At 49.8% G+C, this 22118-nt stretch overlaps 1 protein-coding gene across 6 annotated transcripts in view; it reads right to left on the bottom strand.

Moving 5' to 3' along the window:
• The window catches only part of PAK3 (p21 (RAC1) activated kinase 3), a 124454-nt gene that overhangs the window by 67231 nt on the left and 35105 nt on the right, over window positions 1-22118 (bottom strand). Inside the window, exon 1 of one of the 6 annotated variants that reach the window (XM_030449453.1) lies at window positions 3887-3975. The exons of 1 other annotated variant lie outside the window; for it this stretch is intronic. The gene's annotated coding sequence lies outside the window, so the exon portion shown is untranslated. Of the gene's footprint in view, window positions 1-3886; window positions 3976-22118 lie in introns of those variants that run through there. 4 more of the 6 variants (XM_030449454.1, XM_030449456.1, XM_030449458.1 and 1 more) reach the window with 4 other exon arrangements.

The raw sequence follows: 22118 nt of genomic DNA, 5'->3' as shown, positions 1-22118 counted from the left end.
GGGCAATTCATAAACAGGGCCTTGCAGGAGCCAAGTTGCACCCATCCAACTAAACACGCAAAATAAAAAGTCACTTTGCTGTCTCCAGTAGAGCACAATCTGCATCTGCTCTCAGTTGCACACAAGCCATAGCTGTTGATGTTCACCTGGAAAAGATCCCCAAAATTCAAAGCACTGAGACAAGCCACTAGCAAACCACAGTCACTTCTGTCGTATTTTTCCATTATGGAATTACTGCTAGGAGCAGGAGGCACACCAGCAGCAGGAGGGCTGAGACAAGACATTCACATCAGCATCTCCTCCTGTGCTGACCCAGGCCCAGTCAGACCAACCAATGACTACCTGGCTGAGTGCCATGCATCAAGTAGCAGGCAAATCAAGGTACATGTGAAAGAAACAAAAGATAGATGAGCTCAACTATTTGTGTCTGAAAGTTAAAAGCAAAATAATGCTGCAGGGGGAAAATACTAACTAAACAAAATAGTACTGGCAAGCAGGAAGGTTTATTTCTGCAGGTGAAAGTGTATTCCTGTTCCTCTCTCCCTGTCACCACCCTCCCCACCCACTTGCTCTGTTTCCTCTGCCCATTAAGTTCCTGAAAAGCTTCAAGCCCCCTTTGCAGGAGCTAGGGGAGGTAATCAGAGAGGAAGATCACAGTGGGCTCCTGCCTGCCCACTGTGTAGTACAGCAAGGAACAGAAATCAGTACTCAAACCAGCCAGGCACGAACTGGCAGCACTGTTAATGTCCTGAAGTCACAGGGAGTCCAACCAGAGCAGAAGCAGAAGCCAAATCTGGCAACATCTCCCCTGTGACCAGCTCTGTGCAGACATGGCTAAAATGAAGGACAACTTGAATGAGATACAAAATATCTCCACCTTCCTGATTGTTTTTGATCCCAGAACACTGGCAGCTCCAGGAACACAGTCACAACTTAAGTATTTAAAGAGGAGAAAGCCTCCAGGCAGAGGGAAGAGGAACTGAAAAGGGACTGTCAGCGCAACCCAGCTTTCCTCTAAAAGCAAATGCTGCCAGGCTAGGAGATAGCTAACACAGGACCTGGGTTTGCTATGGCAAACACTATGCTGCAGAGCTGAATTTGGATCACCTATCCCTGTACCATCATGCACAAAAGTTGCAAAGAAATAAGGGAGGTGGAGGAAGATGAGCTCTTTGGCAAGGTTTGTTTTTCCAGACCTTGTGAGCTGGCTCAGGACACACAGGATCACATGGACTCCAAACTTCACACATCTTTAAACACCGTTTCAGTCACATCCTTACAGAGAAACTGCACAGTCTGCTTGGAGAGGTAAAACCCACTGTAATCAACAGTAAAATGCTCACCAACTTCTGCAGATGCTCCTACAAGAGTCTCATCAGCCTGCCAGTTTGGAGGCCACAAAGTTCCCACCAGACATTGCCTACAAGAAGCTGCCATGCCTGTGCTAAAGCCCTGAGGCCAGAGCACTGGGCTTGTGGCAACCACAGGAGCTCACCCTGGGTATTGACTCCTGCAGCCACAGCTGCCTCCAGAACTGTTGCTGCTGCAAGCGGTGGCCTCGGAGGCTGGAAACTTAATCCTGTAACAGGAGCTCAGGGCTTGCAGGAGCTACTGAGACTTACTTTCAGTTATCCAGAGGCACTCAGTGAAGAAATGCCATCCATGCAGGTCTTCCCTGTGCACAAACCCCTCTGCAACCCCGAGGCAGCTGCCTGCATCCCCCCTACCCATGAAACCAGACCCCCCCCCCAGCCCAACCAGGCCCCTGGTATCATGACTGCCACCAGCTCCTGTCCCCAGTCCCATGCTCAAGGAAGGAAGCTCCAGCCAATGCAGCCACAAGCATCACAGTCCCCTGCCAGCCCTGTGCTCACCACAGAAATCCCAGGCTCAGGGCAACTCTTCCATGCACATATCCTGTCATGGCAACCTTCAATTGAACAACTCACCAGCCCATGTCCCAGTCCTAAACCCAACTATCCCAGATTTCTGATTTACTTTGTTTTCTGCTCACACCACTGTGATCAGTAAAATGCTCACCAACTTCTGCAGATGCTCCTACAAGAGTCTCATTGGGCTTGTCAGTTTAGAGGACCCAAAGTCCCCATCAGACACTCCCTACAAGAAGCTGGCATGCCTGTGCTAAAGCCCTGAGGTGAATGAGGCCAGAGCACTGAGCCTGTGACAACCAAAGGAGCCTGTGACTGAACACCTTTCCTGGAAAGATCAGGCTCCTCTTTCCCCAGATGCCCCTCTTCCAGGAGAGACGGGGTGAAGTTGCTTGAAAATCCCCAGTGCCTGCCCAGGGGACACCTGGGTCCCCTCTGGCACAGCCTCCAGCTCCAGTCACCCTGGCTGGGGTGATGTTCTCACGCCCATTCTGACACAGGGGCCCCCCCACAGTCACAACCCCCCCAGGATGCTTCTGCCCCCTCCTTGCTGTAACCAGGCCCTCTCCTTCTGACAGCCAGGGAGAAGAAGGTGGATTCACAGGAGAGGAGGAGCCAGGGGAGATCTCATCTCATCATTCCCTCGGTTCACAGCATTTCCTTCTCTCTCCCCCTCAGGCAGACAGGTAGCAGCCTGGCTTTGGCCCCACAGTCTCCCCCAGGCCCCCCAACAGCTCCTCCTCCTCTTCCTCACTCTGGGGTGACTCCTGTCAGCCCAAAAGTCGCTCAAGAAAAGCCCACTTTGATCTCTGGCCTCCTGATCCCCTCTGCTGAACATCATTTCCAACTGTGCCGGACGGAAAACAAAAAGCAGGCAGCCCTCTCCTGCAATGTCTGCACAGAGTCAAACCAGGGCAGGTGGGGGGCACCAAGGGGACGAGGGGAACGGAGCCTCCAGGGGCATCTGCCGAAGTCTCCAGCCTGCCAGCCAGGCTGCTCACTCCTAAGGCGTTATGCCCACCGCAGCAAACAGAGCCAAAGGAAGAGAGACAAAACCCAACCCCTCGACACCCTTTTGGGGTCGTAAGTCCCAGAAATAGCCCTGCTCCTCCCAGCTGAGGCCCACAATCCTTTTCCGATGTCGCTCACTCTTCCTGTCTGAATTCCCTCAAGCTCCTACATGAAACACATCACTGTGTTTCAGACAGGGATCATTTCTGGCACTGGTGAAAACTGGATCTGGAAACTGTCTGGATGACCAAAAAGGGGGCACAGGCACCAAGCGCATCCCCCAGGGGAGGAGGGGAGCCTGAAGCAGCCAGACACGACACAGAGCACTTCCTTGGCTGGCTGGTGTACACGTCTGGGACAAAGGGACAACCCAGCACAGGGACAGGATCAGCGTGGCATCAGGCACCACCATGCATGTGCAGGGGAGAGACCACCCTTCCCTCAATGGATTTCAGGGAAAAACTTGGCAGGCGTTTTTTAAAGGAGTCAATCGAATGCATGCGGCCAACAGAGTATGTAAAAAAAATTACATACATATATATATATATATATAAGAATGAAAAAAAAGGCAGAGTTATTTATAGCCCCGAATTTCTCGCTGCTCTGCAGAAGCACAGCCCATTGCCCGCATTGTTGGAAGATGGGGAACGCACACACACATCACGACCGCCTTTATGGCCGGTGTCGGCGCTGACACAACTTCAGCCCCGGCAGCGGCTCTGCGGCGGGCAGCTCCCTCCCGCCGGACACCGCTCTCCCTTCAGAGCCGCGGCGGAGGCCGCTGTCTAACACAGGTGTCACGGGCGGCAGAACAGACCCGGAGACGCAGACAACCCCGGCACCGCAGCGGCCCGGCCCGGCCCTCTCCAGCCCCGTACACCCCCTGCCCTGCCCTGCCTTGCCCGGTCCGGTCCAGCGGATCCCCCTCCCCACCCCCCTCGCTTTCCCTGAGGTACCGGGACTGCGCGGCGCGCGGCGTTCGTTACCTGGCGCTCGCGCTGTCATGCTGCACGCGCCGACCCCGCCGCGGCCTCGCGCCGCCGCCGAGGGCCGCTCCCGCTCCCCCCCCCCCCCCCCCCCCCCCCCCGCACCCCCCTCCCCCCTCCCTTCTCCTCCGCCGCCCCGCGCGCGCCGGGCGCAGCCCATCTGCCGCGCGCCCGTCCCCCCGCGCCGCCGCCGCGCGCCAATCGCCGCGCGCGCCGCCGCCGCGCCCCAACCCCCCCCCGTGTCGTCACCCGCCGCCCGCAGAGCCCATTGGCTGCGCCCCAGCGGCTGCGGCGGGCCCCGGGGTGCGCGAGGAGGGCGGGCGGGAACCAGGGGGTAAATCTGAGGGTTGCGAGGCAGTCGCGGGGGGACGGCGCGGTGCGGGAGGGTCCCCTCCTCCCAGCTTCTCCTCCGGCAGGGCTAGGCCCCGGTGTGCGGGTATCTGCGAGGGGGCATCAGCACCCGGCTGGTACTGAACGGTGTCCTCAGAGACACCATCACGCTCTCTTGGTCACCCTCCGCTGGGAATAGGGAATGCACCGCGAAATTACGGGTCCCCCCCGGCTGACGCCCGCCATGTGCCCCCTCGTGGGCTTTTCCCTCCAGCACCAAACGTGGGAGAAACAAAACCCACCAGGGTTCTCCCCGCCACCAAGCTCCGGCCACCCCTGCCACAAAGAGGTGCCCAAATGCACAGAAGGAAAAGCTCCTCCACAGAGCGTGCTCCCCCTCCTCCTGCCAGGCAGGAGCTCAGGTCCCGCTCCTGCTCCTCCCGAACCCCTGAGCTCAGCTCCCCCATCAAAGGTCTGAAAAGTGGCGACAGACCCTGCTCTGATGAACATCACCTGACATTTACAATATTTCTAGAAAAAAACAAAACAAAAAAAATCCACAAGCTGAGTCTAGTTCCAGGGCAGGCAGGCAGCTCCACAGCTGCTCTCCTGCCCCTGTGCCACAATCTTGCTTGGCTGTGGCCCACATCTTGGGCCTTTTTCTTCCATTTTTCCCAAGGAAGAGGCACAAAGCAGAGTTTGATAATGGGCAAGAAACGAAGCTGCCTTCTGTGGTCTGCTACTGCCAAGGGTAAGGCAGACCACGGGTCATTACCCAAGAGGAGGTAAGGAACCCTCCCAGCCCCACCACGCAGCGTGTGACCTTCTCCCACCACGAGTGGTCACACTGTCACCTCACAGCTGGTCCAAAGGACAGGATCTGCAGGAGCAGAAGCACACTGAGTCACCCAGCTGACACTGACATGACAAGCAGCCCCCACTGAATCACTGCCCTCCCTTCCTGCTGGACACTGAGGTCTCACCAAGGTTTTCCTCCTCACCAAGTGTCACATCCATCAGTTATCCAGCTGGCTCTGCAGTGATCACAGTCGCCAGTCCTGTTTCCATCCCTGTAGGGAATCACCCCTGTGGACACACAACTACAGCATTCTCTAAGGTCACCTGCAAGACTACTGTCCCTCCACAGTGGAAGAGATGCCTTCCACTTCTGATTTCTCCACCCCATCCAAGGGGACACACACAAAGCAAGGGGGGAAACATCCTCTGTTGTGCCAAGGTGGGGTGGTTTGCAGAGGCCTTGGCCCAGCTTTTCCTCCTTGAAAGTCCATGCAAAGATTCAGGGGGATGTCCCCTGACTGTAGCCATGAAGGGAAAGCAGCTGAAGAAGCTGTCAGGGTCCCCACAGCCTTACCCAGTCCTTCAGGGCTGCAGATCCATACCCTGCAAACCAGACTGGCTGCTGCAAACTGCTGCTTAACAACAGCCCACAGCTAGAAAGGACTGAGTAGGGGGTGGCCAAGTAATACTCAGCCACCTCCAGACTAAAAATTATACCCAGTTCCCTCAGACACAGAACAACCCCACGCCCCAGAGCCCCACAGGCCGTGTGAGGTGTGTGCCCTCCAAATGAGGGAGGCAGCTCAAGGAAAAGCTGCAGACGAGGCACCAAGATGTCAGGACTCAGCCTGTGGGTGAATCACTTTCATCCATTTTTAAAAGTCCAGCTAAAACAGATTTATCACAAACTATTAGCCAAACTATCCTAATAAGCACTGGAGGCTCCTTGAGACTCCAAACCTGGTGCCTTGGCTTTTGTCTGACTTGGCTGAAGGCTGGGGGACAGAGATGAAGAAGAGTTGCAGCTTCCTTCCCCCTGTGATAGAGCAGAAACTTGACTCTGTAACCACGTGGAGTGAAAAAGGAAGATCAGAGCCCTTACTCTCAGCCTGGTCCAAAGTTACCAGTCTCATCAGAGCTGAGGGAACCTTTTTAACATTGACTGTGCACAGTGGAGTTCTTCCTGAAAATCAGAGGGTTTCTGAAAGTCTGTGCCTTTAGAAACCCCAAAGCCCTCAACCTCTGGGTCCTCCTGCTGGATGGGAGTCAGCTGCCCATGCATGTCCCATGCCTTCCTGGGAAAGGAGACAAAGAGAGGAAGCACAGCAAGGGCCAGAAAGGGGAAACTGCCCAAACCACAGAGCTTTTTTGTCCCTCACCCCAGCTCTAAGTGAAGCAGAGCCTGACAGAGCTGGAGGGCTCCTCCACATGCTGTGAGCAGCCAGGGGTGCTGCCAACAGGCACACTGCTCACAGCTCACTGCTAGGAGAGGGAAGAAGCTGAGTGACTGTAAGGTCAGGGCACCCACAGAGCCCCAGGGCTCAGCACTGCAAACTGGACTCACTCCACGGGTCCAACACCCGGGACAGGCTGGGCTGGACCGGACCTGCAGAGTCTGGCTGAGCTTGATCCAGCCCAGACGTGGACAGGGTGCTGGCTTTGTCCCCACAGGGCATGGGAAAACAGGCTGGGCTCTGGTAGATGTCAGTCCTGTGTGACTGTCACATGGGTGTCAAAGCGAGCTGGAAACACTTTGAGAGTCTGCATGCCCACGAGGTCCAACCTCTGGAACCACAGGGGCTGCCTGAACCCTGTTTTATTCAGAAGCCACCTAGCAAGGGTCTCATCCTGCAAAATTAACCTCAGAAACTGCTTTAGGAAACTGAGGAGCTTTAGAACAGTGCTTTAGGAATCTGACAAGCAGGAGGGACCTGGCTGGACCAGGGCCATTGCCAGCCCCAGCAGCTCCTTTCTCATGCTAGGAAAGGCAGGACTGGCTGTGCCAGGCTGTGCCAGGGCTGTCTCTGTGCCAGGCTGTGCCAGATTGTGCAGAAGCTCCCCAGCCCCTCCCTGGGGCACCCCAGCCCAGAGTGGCCCAGGTACAAGCCCTAAAGAAATGCACAGCCAGGTAGCCATAGCAGCAAGGCAAGAGAAAGAAATCTTAGTTCTGAGCAACAAATTGCCTTCTTGTAGCCTTTGTTCCTCCAAAAGATGCCTGAGGACTTCAGAGCCCAAAAGCCATGTACCTCACCTTACAGATCCAATCAGACAGACCCTCCCAAACTGACTGCAGTGCTGAGCACTACCAGAACCCCTCCTGGGTAAGAGAGGTGTGGAAAGCCAAACATCCGAGTAAAAGAGGCAACGCAACTGCATTTTCAGCAAACAGATATACATTTAGCTGGGATGGCCAGGAAGTTAAAAAAACCTGTCAAGTCTTTCTTGACCTGAAAGTGGAATCCCTGCTAAGAGCTGCCTGATTCTGTTTTCATGGGGAATGTGCTCAAGGAGGGCAAGAATTCAGGAAAGCTCTGGAGCTGCACATCTGCAGGGCACACTGGTCAGCAGGATATAACCTTAATGGGGTGCAGGGTCCCAGGGGTGCTTCAGACACACCCTGGTGAAGGCACAAGGCCACTGCCAAACCCCTCTCTGCTTCAGCAGGTGAACACATTCATCTGAGACAGAACTGGTTCTGCAGTGTTGATCACACCTTGCTGGCAAACGTGACACAGTCTGAGCAACACAGCCTGCCTGGTAACTGGGTGTCAGCAGCTTCCCTGGGAAAGGGGGAGTAAGGACCCCATTAATCTCCCATTCCTATTGTCTTGCAGATAAAATTAACTCCAGCAGGTAACTCCCATCCCCATTAGCAAAACCCCTTGGCCACCAGGTCTCTTGCTGCTGACCAAGGCTGCATCACATGGGGGGGCTACAGGACCCCCCCAGCCCTGCTGAGCTGAGCCAGCTCCAGAGCACCTGGGAGTAAAAGGTGCTCACAAATCCCAGGACTGTACCTGGGGGGACATGTGGGGTGCACAGGGGAGAAAGGGACAGGGAGGGCAGAGGAAAGGTAACAGAATTCAATCTGGGGGCTGCTCAGTCCATGATGTCATGGTTTCCCAGCACCCCAGTGATTGGCTGTGGGTGAGCATCTGCTGGGAGCTGGTTATTTGCCTGAGGTTCAGACCTTTCCCAGAGGCTCTGAGTCAGGCTGGTTGTCGTGACAACCTGGATAGTGGCAGCTCCTGATAACCACGAAATGAAGTTGTCACAAAAAGGAGCCTCCCTCCCTCCCCCCCCCCCCCCTCCCAATCCCCATCGGAGAGGTTTAGGGATCATTAATGTTTCTGAGGGAGCAGGAGAGCTGAAGAGGTAAGGGGACCATCTGGTGATGCTGGAGCACATCACCAACCTCCCTGGCAAAAGAGCTTCCCCAGCCAGGAACCACCCACTGCCACGTGGGGATGGGAAGCAGGTGGGCTGCCTGCCTGCTTGGCTGCCAGCAGGGAGGGGGGCTCAGCTGGGGACCTGCTCACTGCTGACATCCAGGCACACACAGAGCAAGGAGGAGACACAAGTGCTGCTTGGGCACAGCCCAAGATCCTGAGCAGTGAAGGTGCCTGGGACACACTCAGCACAGTCTGGGGTGAGTGACACCAGGGGGTGAGCCACGGAACCACTCTGTGCCTCAGTTTCCCCTCTTTGCAGGTGACTTCTGATTACATTCAGCCACCTTCCCACCCCCATGCCACGGGGCACTGGGAAGCACCTGCATGGAGCAGGGCAGGAACTGGCAGCAAATGGAGCTCTCTCAAAGAGAATTCCTGCATGACTGTGCTTTCCTGGGGGTCCTCTCAGCTCAGGTGCAAGAATGACAAGGCAGGACAGAGATGTCCCCGAGTCATTACTGGGGACTGAGCCTGGGGGGCTCATGCAAGGCACCAAACACTGTGTCTTCTCCTCCTCTGGGATCTGCACATGCACTATCTTCTTCTGAACCCAGGAAACTTTTGGCCTTTATGTCCTTGTGAAACATGGGTGTGACCCTGCTCTCAACAAACCTGCTTGGTATCTACCACAGGCTCAGTAACTGGGGACTGGGGTGCTTCAGCCTGAAACTTCTGTGGACGGTAACAACACCACAGCTTGGAGAGGCTCAGTCACCAAAGTGCTGATCCCTGAGAGCAGGTGCCTGGAGGAGAATGCCCAGAGTCATGTCAGGGAATGAACTTCAGAAGAAAACTTTCCTGCAAAATGAAAAAGCCTGAATCTTTCATAAGAGGAGATAGAAATTACCCCCATTGATAACTCCTTATGAATCTCCCAGCACAAACTGGCAGAATGCTTCTTTTGTGTCATCATCATGTGTTTTAAAAATAGCTACTGTAAACACTTGCTTAGGTCAGTGTAAGACTATTCATAAAGTCTTCATATTAAAAGCAGCTCTACTTTTAGTTTGTATTTTTACCTCAAATCATAATTTTCCTACTCAGAATTCTGCTTCAACTCTGGATTTAACCAAGATGCAATAAAAATATTAACACATGCCAATTAAATCCCAATCAACTACTAACGACAGCATTTAATAGATACATTTCTTAATGTACCACTGCTACGCCTCATTAAAATGTTGTTAAATCTTCACAACTCTTGTAAACAATTAAGTGGGACATAACCCACCTCCAGGAACTAGGAGAGCTGAATGTAGTGCTCTCCTACTGTGGGGGATGTGTGTGATAGGAAATTCAAAGCTAAAACAGAGTTGATTACATCTAGCAGAAATATTCTCAGATTCTTATGAGGCACTGGGGTCACAAATCCTGCCTCTTTCAGAAAGGAACAAAGAGAAGGGTTATGTCTGTAAGCAGATCCCCACCCTGGAATGGGCTTTTGCAAGAGGGAAACAATACAAGCCAGTACTGCTGAAACTCTGACATACTGCCTGAGCTGGAATCAGTGATTCTTCCCCATGAGAGGTGCACAGCCCTGCAGCACTGCTCCTCCAGTTTGGGCAGAAGGGAAACTGAGGCAGAGAGCTGCTCCAGCAGCTCAGTGGAGCTCTGTATCAACCTCCCAGCAGCATTTCCTCCCACATATTCCCCAGTGTCACTCCCAGGCCCCTTTCTTTTCTTTGTAAACTGCAATTTAAATCACCTTCCAGCAGGAGTAGCAGGACTAAGGGCTTAAATGTACTGAGCTCTCCCTTAACACTGCCTGTAAACACAACACATCAGAGCTGCCTGCAGGAATGGGATTAGAATTTTCCAGGAGAGCCCTGTAGAGTCCAATCCTATCTGATTTGCACTTCAACATCTCCCATTCTCCTTCCTGGGGAACATCACCTTTGACTGAACACAAGCAAAGATGACCCCACTTGCCTGCTGGATTTTCTCTGCTCCAGATGTTGAATTCAATCTGCCTGAGAAAAGCCAGATCCACCCTACCTACCTAAGCAGCACAGAATGGTTTCAGTCCTTCCTAGTGACAGACAAGATTCCAAGATGCAGAGTGTTACTCCAGACCCAGGGGAGTGCAACCAACAGCCCTGGCCCAGCACAAACCCCAGATCCCTGACCAGACACCACCCCTGGCACTGTAAGGGCTCAGCAAAGGTGAGAGATAACCTCACATATAGGAACAGGGACAGGTAACTGTGCTGCTGGGTACTTTAAGGGCAAAACGTTAACCCAAGCTTACCAAGGTTGTGACCTGGAAAACTAAAATGCAAGAAAGTCTGGCTGCTGACCAGGCAAAGTATTTGACATTGGGTTAAAGGATCAATGGCTCCAGGCCATAGCAGACAGGCATCAACTGCACCAAAGTGCTCCTCTTGTCCCCAGCATGCCCAGGAGCAGCAGGACTCTGACTGCCTTTGTGATATAAACAATTTGCAACAGCTGAAGAAAAAGATTCCTCTGAAACTCGATTTAGTGAGACACTTCAAACAACATTTCAGGAAATTGTTCCAGAGGAAGAACTTTTTACCTTTGTGAGACCAACCACATCACAACAGCAAATGGAGAATGTGCAAGAAACAAACTTATATGTACCAAGAGGAGTTTCTGGAGCCTGAAACACAACCTTGCCTCCAACACATACTCAGTTATTTCATTAGAAGAGAATACTCCCTGCTTCTCCTTTCCCTTCTCTTTTCTCCTTATCAGGGTCCTTCCAGCACCTTCCTTCCCTTTATTCCCTGTCATTCTGCACACTGTATAGCTCTCTATACATCAGGATACAGCCAGTAAAATACCAGACCCTATAGATCTGTTCACACCAAGCAGTATTTCACTACTATTTGTCCCAAAGTCCTGGTTTTGGATGGCCACAAAGGGAACTGTGTAAGAAATAGTAAAGGTTGGTCAGCCAGCTAAGCACGTAGAGGTACAAACACCAAGGAGAAGTTTGTTCCACAGATTTATCTTTCACGCCACTGAAACACGGTGTTGAAAAGGCCAAACACTGGTTTGAAGACAGAGGGTCACAACCCCAGAAAAAATCTCTTTATCATAAGTTCAGAGTCCAGAAGGCAGTGGGCGATGAGGTTTCTGGCAAAATACATTTTTTTCTTCTAAAAATCAGGCTTTTCAGAGTATAAAACAACCCAGGTTTGACAAGCTTCATCTGAATAGTAGAAAAGTTCTGAACCCCAAGATTGAAGAAAGGTATGTTCATGAGAACAGGAACCCAAAATTGTCCAAAGAGAGACAGACAGTGAGACCCATCTTAGATGTGGGGATCTTCTCCTATCACCTGCACTGACCACATCCTTTAAAAAACTCTAGAAAGCATCAATTTTATCATGCACACCCAGGACAGAAGAACAATTAATTTGTGCCAAATTTAGGAAAGCTTTATTCCGCATCCAGTTCAGCACAAAACCAAATGTAAAAAGGAAAAAAAATTATTTCAAGAATCACAAGCATGACCTTCTGAGCAGTTCCAGCCAAGTACATAAAGGACAGCTCTGCAGAAAGCCCTGCAGTTCAGCCCCCACCTCTGGCTGTGAGCATGGGGCATTGAGAGAATCCAGTCAGGATATTAATCTGGTGCTTAAAGATGTCACCTAATCAAGAGCTGGGATCAGAAGGAAATCCCCAGCTGACATTAAACTGTTAAATACAATGGACAGAATCCAATCATTATTTAATTGGAATTGCTACTATATGGGAGGGGGCTGGAGGGTCTGATTTCCAAGACAAACACGTGACACCAATGCCAATGATTGAAGCTTTTGACCTGTTCTGTGCTGTTGCCTCCCTGTCCAGCCCAGGCCTGTGGACATCTGGGAAGTCAAAAAGCCCCAGTGGGGTGAGGGGAGCTCTGTCCCAGCAGTGGTGTTGGGGTCCTCTCATCCATCACAAAGCTTACAAACCTGAGTGGTTACCCAGCTGTGCCACCAAGTCCCATCTGCCATGAGATATTCCCTTCTTTTGGTACCCATAAAACCCCAAGGTCAGGGATTTGTGACAAACCTGGCACAGAAACAGAGAAACTGGCTCCTTCAGTGAACGTGTATTTCTCTCTGTGAAGAGATCTCCCAACAGGACTTCAACTCTAACAAGGTCCCAGATGTCCAACCTGGAGCTCATGTACCTCCCCTGTCACGACAGAGCCTTTGCAGGCAGCTGATAAACTCCCCTGCCAGTCTGAGCTGCTTTGATGCAGGGATAGATATGTCACAAACTTTCCTCTCAAAAAATCCTTCACTGCATGAGAGGAAAATGACTGGGGTGTGTTGACAGCCTTCAACTATCTGAAATAACTTTGCCAAGTGTTACAGGGACCCAACCCAGCCAAGAACAATCATTCTCAAAATAGAAATCAAAATTAAATACCTTAGCTTTACTTTTTTATGAAAGAAAAAACCAACGTGTTTCACTGGAGCACCCACTCCCCCTCTGTGTCACTCTGATACCTGACAATCATGTTGGGCTTCTGCCAGAGCTCCATGGAGCCCACCAGGATGGGGTCACCACACTCAGTATCCACCTCCCTGCTCCTGGTCCCTGGAAATACTGGGAATACAGATACTGTTTATCCATGCAAACAATCTTGAGAAGAAAAGGCACCATCCTGCACTGAGGCCACTGGCAGAGTGGGACAGAGACAGAGGCCAGTACTGGACTGGCTGGCACCCAGCTTGCTTTCCTGGTGCCATGGATCCATGCTGGCCTCCAGCCACCAGGATGCATCCAAACATAACAGGTGATTCCATGACATTACTCCAGTTTACACCAGTGTCAGAGAGGGCTCCTGCCCTCACTCTTCCTGTGCTCCCAGCTTTGCTTTACTGTGCCAGTCTGAATACCAACCCGGACTGCCCCCAGCTGACTGTGGGACCCAGACTCAGGTGCTTCAGTGCCCCCTTGCAGCTGAAACAAGATGTTTGTTCACATAGATTTTTGATCTTGTTGCAACCCTGCCTTCTTCTCATCAAGCACCTTGCACAGCCCTTGGTTCCACACCAGGCAAAGAGCCCAATTATCCCCCACAGCCCCAGGGAGAGCTGCTGCTCAGGGAGGCAAAAGGTGCTTGACCCAGAGGGAATAACCACCACGCCCTGGTGAGGGGAGGATGTCCCACAAGTTCAGAAAGTCTCAGCAAAGCAGGGGAGGAAATGCCAGATAAATTCCTCATGGTGAGAGGAAGAGAAGCCCCCTCCTGCTGCCTTTAGCATTGTGCACAGCCCTGCAGACACAGAGAAGGAACCACTTTTGGAGGCAGCAGCTCCTTGGGGCAGAGCTCAGGGCGCACACACTCTTTACAGGACAATGGGACACGTGGCCTCAGACTCAAAGCTGGCAAGTGGAGATCTAAGATGCCAAGCAGGACGGGCTCACCAATCACTACTCTTTCAGCTCCCTTTAACTTGGACTGAAGGTCCCAAGGGACCTCCTTAGCCAAGCCCATCACCCTAACCACACTGTTTCCTGGGAGGAAAACAGATGGGAGAAGAGGCCGAGTTGCCCTTTGCAGGTTCAGTCCCTTTACTACCTGCCTCCCACCAGCAAAATGGACTTTCACACCTTATCCTGTGTGCCTTTGTGCCACCCCACTTCATTTTACATGGCAGCCACACTCCTTTTGAGTGGTCTAAATCAGATGGACTGCCCAGCAATGCAAGTTACAGCTGTGAACAAAGTGCCTGGGCAATCTCTATGGCAAAAGGGACTGGCATTGCTTCATGCTGCCAGCTGTCTCTTGGTTGCACAATAGTCACCTTCTCTCACCAGAGCTGAGCAGGAGGAGCTTTGCAGCCTGTGCTTTTGCTTCACTAATCATTGCTGGGCTGACAAGTCCCATGGAACAGACTGCTCTTCTGTATCAGAAATAGAGCCTGTACCTTGCCTTCAGTGCCTTCACTCTGCTGAACCGTGCCCTCAGATGGCCTGTGATGCCATTTTTGTCTTCTAATGGAAGCTGAACATCACTGCTTTCCCCATCAGGAATAAATACTGGCAGACTGAAGCCCCAGTTCTGGCCACTTGTTGCACTGGACAGCAGCTGAACAGATCTGTCCAAGGGGCACTGGGCAGGCAGGAGTGGCAGCACAATTCCTCCCTGTGCCAGAGCCCACTGAGCTACAGCTGGCACAGACAGGCAGCCTTGCACACCCCAGCTTTTGTCTCCTGTCCCTTTACACCACAAGCATTCCTTGGAGAGATGGGAAGTGATAATACCAACACCAGTCCCCTTGGAAAGAGACTGAAAAACTTTGTTTCATATATAAACAGGTGAGTTGAATGGAAAGGAGGTGGGAAGGAGGGATGAGGATGGCCATCAAATCCAGGGGCAGCATCATTTTTCTTTCTAACAGACAGCAATTGGTCCTCCAACCTCCTGGGCTCCCCAGCCCAAGGCTATCTGCTCACTGCAGCATTGGCCACTTGCCTTAGAGTTGTGTCTGCAAATTCAGCATGGGAATGCTGCACTCTCTTGCATTTTTTTTCTACAGGTGCCCAAAATAAGAGATAGTGGCCCTGCAAAACCCCAAGACAATGTTGTGTATTCATGAGTGCCATCTACTGGCACCTTCTCCCTTAATTAACCTTTACAAAGCTCCTTTGTGAGGTGTGGAGCTCACCAGACCCAGAGCACACAGGTACCACTGATTCCTATCCAATCCCAGACAGAGGGAAATGTCTGTGCCTTCTCCCACATCCCAATCTCTCTGTTCTCTTCAGCTGCAGGAAATAAATCAAGTGGATTCACTCTATAATCTGCTACAAGGACTGTAGAAGTAAAATGGATATTTTTTTCTGTTAAAGGAAGGCTAACAGCTAAGGAAACATCTGAGACAAAGAGAATCTTCCTGATGCATCTGCTAGCTGGATAATAAGACAAAAATGAAACAAAACAAAACAAACAAACAGAACCCAAAACAAAACCCCAAACCAATCCACCCAACAAATACTTATACAGTCTGTGTCTGAATGCTGCACCAACCCTCATCAGGTCAATAATAACACCCATGGGAGCTTTATGACAAAAGTCTGGCAGAATCAGAGAAGCTGCCAAGAATGGGAATGTGCCATCTGACAGACAAATAATTTTCAGGAGGCAGCTGAGAGATGAAGAGCAAAGGACAGGAGTACAGAGGATGAAACACATCCAAAGTGCAACAAAATCACACTCAGATGAATAAAGTCTCAACACAAGCATGGGAAAGAGCTGAGCCACTTCATCTCTGAGCCACACAGGCTTAAGGTTTGTGTTCTCCTTCCATGGCTGTCCTTGACATGGAGCCAAACTCAGCCTTTTCCACACACAACTGATGCCCTGTAGGGCAAACTCTCCTTACTGCCCTGTATAGATGTTCACATTAGCCTTCCCTGAGGTCACAGCACCCAGTGCCCCTCTCCCTTCCCTTTCCTTCTGTCCTCTTCATCCCCCCCTCCTGTTTGCTTTTTCACCTGCATGAAGGAAACAATCTTCCACCTGGAGCCAGAAACAGATTCTCATCCTGCAAAGAGCCACCTCAAAGCAGGAGGCTCAGATCTGAAACTCTTCCAGGGAGACATCTAAGTTCTGTTGCACTCCTGATGAATAAAGTGATTGATTAATTATCATTACCAGGCTGCTGTAGGGTCAGTTCTGGTGCTCACTATCAAAAGGACAATGTCTGATGGGACAGAGTTTAATAAAAGAGATAAAAATAAAGTCCAGATAATTCATCTTGCAGAGAGAGCTGAAATAAGCTCAGTGCCTCTAATTTAGTAATGAAAAGTTTAAGCTGCACCTCAAGCACAGTCTGTATCTACCTGTGCAATGAAAAATCCTGAAATTGGTGTGTGCTTGGGTCTCTTAAAATTTTAAATAAAGGCATAATGAGAAGCACAACAAAGACAGGAGGCTGCAAATAAGGAGAGGGTTTTTAGACCAAAGCAGTGAACTACTGAAATAACTTCCTAAGTGAAGCAGTAGATTTTCTCTGACTTAAAAGAGATTCTGCATCCCCACTGGATGTCAGTCTGAATGACATGCTCCAACCTAAGCATTAGAGAGATCTTTGCACAGAATTTTATGACCCATCTTGCACAGGAGGTTGGACTCTGGTTAGAACTGTCCTGTCCTCTTGAGACAGGGCTGTGATGGGAGAGCTGGAGTCTGAGAACTGCCAGCCAGAGAACAGTAGGACACAGTAGCAGTTTCCCACTGTCTGGGACCACAGTACCATTAGAATATTAATGTTGCCTACCCAGGGTTTCTCCAGCAGTAATGAAAATGAAGGAGATGCATGGTATGACTCAGAGAGACTCAGAAAACAAACAATGAAAATAAACCATTGTAATATGCAGTTTGGGAACTCCTGTATTATATGTGTTATTATTCATTAATTGTATTCCCATTGCAGTATACTGCTGCAGCACCCTGTAGCCCAGAGCCCCTGGCTTTCTAAGCATTAATTGGGACTCACAATAAATGCTGAGAAATGAAAGAAGTGTATTCATCTCTCTCCTACATTTATAAAGCCCTAGAAGCAAAGCCCAAAGGGACTTGCACAAGGACACAAGTGAATCAATGGCACTGCCAGAAACAAAGCTCAGAACTCCTGCACCCTAGGTTTTTCCCAAAGAGTGAGAAAGGTTGGTAACAAATCCCCAAAGAAGTGGGAATGAACCAGAAAATCAGTGTGCAATCTGGCTGTGTTCACCCTTGAGTTAATTACATTGTGGCCTAATTAAAACACAGCCTTTGCATTTTGCCTTGATGATGTGGGCAACAGGTACAGGTTGCCCTTAAGTTTAAACTGTAAGCTAGGAGACAGCTTCTGACCTTGGAGAGAGTGGAACAGCCCTGTGATGGGGCAAGAAACCAGTGACTTCAATATGGAACCTAGTAAGCTCATGGACACAGCATCACTGGATATAACTGCCTGTGGGAGAGAACTGGAGGCACAAAAGGCTTCCCCCAGTGCTCCTTTCCACAGCAAACCTGGTTTCAGAAGCACCAAACACTTGGCATTTCAAATGAAGTTCCCAGGTACCTCTACGAGGTAGCTCCTGCACCTGAACAATTATAATGGGCACACAAGTCCAGTGGGCTTTTAATGGCTTGAGTTAAATAACTCCTTCTGCCAAAACGTGCAGGAATTCACTAGAAAACCCCACTGCTGTCAACACTCACCTGTTCCACAGAGGCAGAGGGGTGAGGAGCACAGGCAGCAGGTCCTCACCTCTGAGGGAAGGAGGTTTTCAGGTACCAAGGGAAGAATGGAGTTCAGATTCCTACCAAAACCTGCAGTCCAGGAGGATGAACAGTTACAAAATGAAATACCAAAGTCTCCCAGCTACAGAATCAGTTGATGAGTGACTGGAGGTGAAATGCTAAAACTGATACCAGCTGGTGCACATGCAGAAGGACTGAGCCACAGAGCCAGAGCATTCAAGAAGGTGCCCAAGGCAGCTTCACACAGGCTGCATGTCCAAGATAATTCCCTGCCAATACAGACACCCTCTGGATGCAGACAATGCTGAAAAGCCCAAGTGTTTGGCAGATGAGAAAATGAAAAAAAAAAATCTATAAATTCTGAAGGTAAAATCATTATTCTTGCCCTTAATAACTCCCAGATGTATTTTCCCCTATCTTGTCTTCCAAACATTTCAAACTGTTACTGCATTTCCTACTAAGCCATGATGCCCACACAAGGAAACTCAAGTGAGTGGTGGCCCATGAGACAGTGCAGTGCTTTGAAAATTAAGTTTCCAAAAAGCATTTGAGATAATGGGAGAGAAAAGGAGGGATCAGAAGCAGCAATGGATGAACACAGAGGGAAGATTTCTTTGTACATCAGAGCTCTGAATTCTAAAATCACGTGGCAGTCCCAGCTTTCCTGGTTCTAACAGGAAATAGCCCAGGAGAAAGACTGAAGGCTCTGAGGCAATTCATCTTCCAACATGACAATGTAGTCCAGAGCCAGAGCATCACATTGCAGTCATGCTGCCTGTTACTCAGTGTGAAAAAAGATCAAAGAGCAAGAGGGAACAGACCCAGTGAGGCAGAGTGCAAATCTGCAGCTGCACTGTTCTCCCTTTCTCACAGCTCAGGTAGCAGAGAGCAAGGAGTCTGCACAAGCTGTGGATGTCTGCACCTACACAGAGGAAAAAACAAAACCCAAACAATAATTCCAAATAGCCTCTTTCCCCTGCTTGCTGGAAGGCACCACACACACACTTGCTTGGAGCCCCTCTCATGTTTGGTGGGGAAGGGAGCACTGCTGGGCTGCTCAGGCTCAGGAAGAGGAAATGAGCCCCACTGCAGAAAGGTCTGAATGCAAACAAAAGCCAGGGAAGCTTATGTCTTTATGAACTTTTATCAGCTTCCAGTCCATTTTCTCTGCTCTTTTGCTAAAATAACATTTGGTCTTGTCACTGTGTTAACCATAAGGCACTGCAGACTCAGACAGCCAAGCTCAGTCAAACCTGCTGGGTACTTGGTCTAGGAAACTGATGTCAAAGCACAGCCTAAGAGAGAAGATGGAGAGAGTCTGAAGGGGATGGGGGACTCATTCATTGGAAATATGCCCACCCAACTCAGAAAAGGAACATTGTAAAGGGGTTAGAGACATGGGAGCCTTAGAGATGGGATGGTCGCACACAGGCATATCAGTAACTGATGTTAAAGAGCAAGGAGAAACCTGAATCACAGCCCTGCAAAGGATCTGGGACAGAGAACATCATCAGCACAACGTAATGTACAGCCTCTGCATGCTGTCTTTACAACAGGTTGCCAACATCCCCACATAGTTTTCTGCTTGTGTTTCATATCTCTATTATCACCCATGCTCATTCTTGTCCTGATCTCAAAAAATGCTATTCATCTCTCCTTCCCAAAAATCACCTCCCCAGTTCTGCACAGCCTTCAGCTGCCTGTGTATTTCCATGCCCTGTTAAGGTAAGGATGCTCCAAAACCCAAAATAAAACTAGAAATAAAACATTGCTGGATGCTCCTCAGGTGATCAAAAATACAGGGTAGCAGTATAGCACAGATGCAGCACTTTCTGTTCCTGTGCCAGCATTTTCGGGGGATTCCTGTTTTCTTTTTTCTCCCTCCCTGATGCTTCCTTACAAATCTGGTTCTCTCCCTGCCTGTGATCAACGTCTGGTTGCAGCTGCAGGGAAAGCCATTTTGCTTGCATGGCTGCCTCTGCATTTCAAGCTTATTTGTATGAGACACTGCCACCCAGCACAATTTGCATAGGGACCAAAATGCGAGACCTGCACAAAATTAAGCAGGAAAACCATTTGTCTCTCCTCTCAGAAAAGGTTAATGGCATGGATACTTTGCAAATGTTTACTATGAAATGTATCCTAAGCCTCTGAGCTATAGAATTTGTACATAAAAGGAGGTTCGCCCTCTTCCCCCAGTCCCACAATCCTATTTGCTTCAGATTAACACAAGTGACCTCTGCTTCACTTGAGCTTCATTCATCGCCCACGGAGCAGGGCCTGGTTTTACTGAATTATTTTCCTGCCATCATGAAATGCTATTCAGCCACACTGGAGGGGACAAGGCTGCAGATGCAGGTGTTAGCTTTCTGTAACATTAACCATTCAACACCCAGGCAAGATTTCTACTAAAACCTTCCTCAGATCAGGAGGGTTGCAGAAAAAAAATGTAAGTGCAAGATACCTGGACTTACCGAGCCAGAATACCAGGTCCAAATACATGATAAAGAAAACAGGGATGAACCATATCCTGATGATTATAATATCACATAACCCATGTGATTATACACATCAGGGGACAAAGCAGCCCTGCCACCAAGCACCTCAGCTCAGCTCCCTCACCCTTCATCCCCAACTCTGTCAGTCACCGAACAGACCCCAGAGTTGCTGTCTAAAGAGCGCATCAGGGGCTGTGGGATGGGTGCTCTTTGAAATAGTTTAATTTAAACTGACATATGAAGTGTCACCTCCAAATTAAGCCAGGCTGCAGAAAACCCTTCAGGACCTTTCTGTCCCTTCTCGCTCTCTTTCCTCCCCTCTCAGTTTGCTTTAGAAGAGGGCTTACGTGTCACTCACCTCTCTGGCCATCAATAGGAAACAATTCCTACCTGAAAGGTGTCTTCAGCTGCAGACTATAAGGGCAGGGAGGATACGCCCTCATTTTCCCAGTCCTCCAAGAACAACAGCTCAGACTGAAGTTCCTCCACAAGTCAGATCTCCTGTGTCAGACACAAACTCAAATTACTCTGGCACATAAACACAGATCTGTGCTGAAAGAATGGCCATTGGGCAATTAACAGAACGAGCATTAAATCTGTCTCGCTCCTTTGTTCTCCAGGCAGGCTGCAAGATTGACTGAACCTTTTACTTGGGAAAACAAATATTAGGCTCCATCTTCAGCTGGCAGAAAGCCATGCAGTGCCATCACATTCCCTTTTACCCTGACTGAAATTTTGACCTCTGGTTTCCAGCTGCATCAAAGCTCTTACCTGCTTGCTGCACCTCCCACACCTTCAAATGGCACAATAACTTCACTCCCTATCTTTTTGCAGGCCAGGGACAGATCTTCCCAGACCTCACTTTTTGGATTTTTTAAAATTTTTTTTGTACACCTTGCAATTTGGTCCTGGTTTTCCTGCCAGTGATATCAGGCTTACCCTTCTACCTCTCTACCCTGTCCTGTTTTACACACACAGGTTGTACTGGCCAGTTTTAAGTAAAAAGTCAGATGCTTTCTGGAAGTGCCACAGCAGCACAGTGCCAGGTTTGGAAGGTTTTGCTGTGATTTGCAAATAATCAGATAGTTCAGATACAAGAAATATTCCACTGGCTCTCAGAAGTATCACATAGACCATTCCTTACTCTGGACACACAAGAATTTCCTTTTGCATTCAGTCAGTGGTGGTTGGGTTATTGGTTTAAAAAACAAAACCATTTATTAACTGAAAATCACATGTGACTCTTGTGATGACCAAAGCCATTTTAAAGAGTCCAGAACCTGGGGGAGCCAGCCAGAAAGGAGAGGGTGTTGTGTGGGCTCCTCTTCAACACACACAGACTGAACTCAAAAGAAGCCAAGGACTGATGAGGACTGAAAGGAAAACCAGAATAAGGGAGATTCCTCCATGGGAGCAGAGCAGCCAGCTTTTTTTAGCTCAACCAAACAGAGATTGAGAGGGGTCATCACTGCAATCCAGAAATAACTCAAAGGCAAACACCAGGGAAGAAAAAATAGCTAGTCAAGATCAGGGACTAGAAATAAACAAAGAATAAAAAGGCCATAAGTAAATTTGGACTGGAATTTATAATGCTTCTATTAACAGCAGGATGAGGCAGGAGCTACATTTCAATAGGAATAATGGGGGAAAGAAACCATTAACCATCTTTGGGAGTATATGAAGAAGACTCTAAGAGGTGGTACCTGCAGTGACATGGGCTGAATCAGGCACCCTCAAGCTCCTTCACTACACTGGGTGCTCAGCTCAAACCCAGAGAAGGAAAAAAAATAAAATTAAAATAGAGGAAAATGTCAGCATTCACCCCTGCTGTCAAAAAGCTCTCATTAAAACTAGGCCACAAAATGCAGCAAGCTCTGCAAGGAGGAATGCCCAGAGGAGAAAAATGGCATCTCAATGAATTCAGGCTCCCT

This window comes from Calypte anna, chromosome 4, assembly GCF_003957555.1.
Source record: "Calypte anna isolate BGI_N300 chromosome 4, bCalAnn1_v1.p, whole genome shotgun sequence".
NCBI lineage: Eukaryota > Metazoa > Chordata > Aves > Apodiformes > Trochilidae > Calypte > Calypte anna.
Note: the sequence above shows the minus strand (reverse complement) of the source record. Positions and strands in the feature narration are given on the sequence as shown.